This window comes from Sinohyriopsis cumingii, chromosome 2 (assembly GCF_028554795.1).
Source record: "Sinohyriopsis cumingii isolate HCF-2022 chromosome 2, ASM2855479v2, whole genome shotgun sequence".
Classification (NCBI taxonomy): Eukaryota; Metazoa; Mollusca; class Bivalvia; order Unionida; family Unionidae; genus Sinohyriopsis; species Sinohyriopsis cumingii.
This window is the reverse complement of record NC_142962.1, coordinates 12272094-12275718: the sequence shown is the minus strand read 5'-3', so window position 1 is coordinate 12275718 and position 3625 is coordinate 12272094.

The window sequence follows — 3625 nt, the reverse complement described above, 5'->3', positions numbered from 1 at the left end:
CCTTTGATTTTATACTGTTTTGTTTGCAGATTTGTACATATAAATATGCATTTTAAGAAAAGCATACAACTGTTTTTAAACAGTATTTTGGAAAATTCATTTACAGTTAAAAAATTAGTATGATTCTGTAAAAAAATTGTGGGGTAACAATGTTTTGTTTGATTTTGTTGTTGCCCCAAACCATGAATTTAAAGACCCAACCGAAATAGGCCACATACGGTAAAGAGGTTACTAGCTTTTTAAAATTTTTTTTACTGTGTTTCATTCCTTGGGATCAACAAAGTTATTTGATAAATCAATGTCATTTCTGCAATCTGGTTAAAAACATTAGCATTTACTTGATTGTCTGTTTAATTTCACCTTTTTTAAAATAATTATAAAGCATCTGATTTAGCTTCAATGCACACATATCTATACAGTATCTGGTAACTGTTCTGCTTTAAATCGATATGCTGTGAAATAAGTAATGATAGAGAAAAATGAGAAAAAGCAACAGGCATTTAAACACTGTTATTACTGAAAATAATAGAACAGGAATTGATACAATAAATGAAGATTAGATTTAATACTTATTCAAATCAATTCTTCATTCAAGTACAACAGTGTTAGAAAAAATTTATATCCTTATGAAGAATGTCTTATTTTATCCTTGCATACTTAATCCCAACATGACTGTAAAATACTCAAGCTATTGCTTGAGGCACAATTACTAATGAAATAATAATAATAATAATAATAAAAGACTTTGTTTTCAGAGGGTGGATCAGTTAGTTACATATGAGAAACTAATCTGCCTTGAGGATGTCTATCATGTACATGTAAGATACAAGCTAAGAATATGTTTACATACACACACACAAACAAATACACGAGTAAATAAACAACTATTCACGTAAATGCCACATTGCTAAAAACACTATGTATTTATTAATTTCAACATATTAATGATGTGTGATCACTTCATTGATTGTTGAACAAAACCAGTGGATCAACAAAGTATCACTCAAGTCAGCTCAGTGCTAAAAAAATTCTGATAGCCCAGAAAGAAAAAAATGTTAATCTGCCCAAGGAAACTTTGATCACGCTGATGAAATGTATAAATGTTTTTTCAAGATGTTGATATACCTGACACATCATAATCTAAATCAGATCACCACTGTGACTATGTGAAATTGAGATCTGATTTTAATCAAATTCCTGCACATCATGTTAAAAACATGATTCTGTATTCCCAAACCTCCTGACATGGTCATGTTTCAAGAAACACAATTTTCAGTAATCGTCAAAATCACACAAAAAACACTACCAAAACAAAACAAAAAAAACGCCACTTTCAGTATATGCCAATTACATCCACAAGGGCTCCTTACAAAGAAAATTAGGAGTAGCCATCAATGAATCAAGAGATGGGGGGTCTAACCTGTGTTATGTTGTTACAGGTTAGACCCCTCATCCCTTGATTTGTTGACTGATACTCCTAATTTTCTTTATAAAGAATCCCTGTGGTTACATGTAGTATGTATAAATGGTAAATACTGGTAGTCATGATTGGAACTGGTGTAAAACTATCCCATGGGCAGTTTTAAGAGCTTAAAGGCAAAGAAGTTAGGTATAAATCACCATTTCACATATAACTTGATTGGCTGACAGTAGCTAGTGAGATGTGTTTGAAGCTGTAGTGGGTGAGCCCATTGTGCTAATTTGCATAGGTAGGTTCAGGAAGTGGAACAATCCATTATAGGGAACTCAAGGAGATGCTTGATTAGTTTACAACAACAAAAGTTATTACATATCATTGCCTAGAATGAGAATGTTCAAGCCATATGTATTATATTTTTCACAAGTTTGTGAACAGTGGCAACGTTTCTTTGATGTTGGATTTTACTGCATAAATAAAATGCAAAGCATGATTATTTCAGTAGCTGGAATAGTGTTCAAGTGTAATTCATTTTTAAGTCAATTCAGGAAGCAATTAGCTATCACCAAAGCCTGAAAAAAAAATTTGAGAACTCTTGGTTGAGGTAGTTTTACTTTTTGAAGCACGCTAGTGACAAAAAGAAAAAACAAGATAAGGGGAGGAGGGCTATTCATTCTTTGCACATACTGCATACAACACATCAACATACGTCAACTCGATTCTGATCAGGTTTCACTCAAAGAATCAAGCAAAGAAATTTGAACACCAGGACCAACCAGTCCCTTGTGAGTGTAGTGATGAACACTAATGACACTTGCATTACTTTGAAACCCCTTTGAACCCTACTGAATTTATATTCGAATTGCAGCTATTGCAACGTTGTGTAGCAATATTAAAAAAGGAGACATTTTGGGCATGTGGAAATAGGAGTTCGGGCTTGTGGAATTTCAGTCGGGGCTTGTGAGTTTATTTAAGTCACCAGCCAGGGCCTGTGTCTAAACAAAAATTTGTTGAGCACTGTGGCTGGTACACACAGATGTTTGTTGGGTAAATAATCCTGAAATTATTTAATTAAACAAGTCTATCATTCTCAAAGCCACAGATAATTAGGTTTGATCTTTCAAGTAATTCTTGTCAGCAGAATTATCCTTTCAGCATCTACTGGCTTCACTGATGATATTTTAAGTAAAGTCTGGTGGTTTAAGTTGGTCCATACATGCGGAAGGCTCAAAGAAGAGGACTGATTCCATTGTTTTTAAATTTATTTAGCATCTTTGCACTTTTATTGGATCTGAACACATCAATATTGATGCTGTTTGCTTATTGCATTGAGTGAGGGGCAGCTGGTTACATGTTTGGTTTATATGTGACATTATCAGCTAAACTAATGACGGGGATCTTGTTTTTACCACTTTAAGGTACTGTGTCAATGCCAGGGTCATCAAAAGTAATTGATTGGTGGAACTTTACAGATAGTGTTTTTAAAAAGAAATCATACACATGCACAACTGTACTTTAATAATCATTTAGTAGCTTAGTGTTATTTTGCTGCGTTGGCACATTTTGATTTGAGTGTAACTATGGGCATCCAAAGGAATTTTTGAAGGGGGCAAAGGCAATTTTCTGTGGGAGGTGGGATGCAAAGCCAGAATTAAAGGGACCTAAATGTGGTTCTGATTCTTGCAGATAGATGAATGGATGTATGTCATCAAGAGGCTTTTTATAGTCATCTTTTTATCTTCTTGTTCTTTCTCAATCAGGTTTAAATTCATGTGTTTTATTGTTCTCTCATTCATCTCTCTTTTTGTCCATTCATTTATGGTTATTTTGTCATTCTTGCATCTACTCTTTTACTTATATGTACCTATATATTACCTATATGCATCTGTGTCGACTTCTTTGTCCATTCATTTTAGTTATAAGACAGGCCTGATGAAATAACAAACTGAATTAATTAGTTTAATAATGGCAGAATAAAATAAAAATTGTAAAATTTGTTTACAAAAATCTCTAACACAGAGTAATAACAACTACTTAAGATTGCTTCATTTTTTTTTTAAGTGTGCTCACAAACTATAAGGATCTAATATATATATATATATATATATATATATATATATATATATATATATATATATATATATATATATGCCTCATCTGTTCTTGACCAACATGTTTTCATGTTTTATAATTTGTCAACAAGAAAAT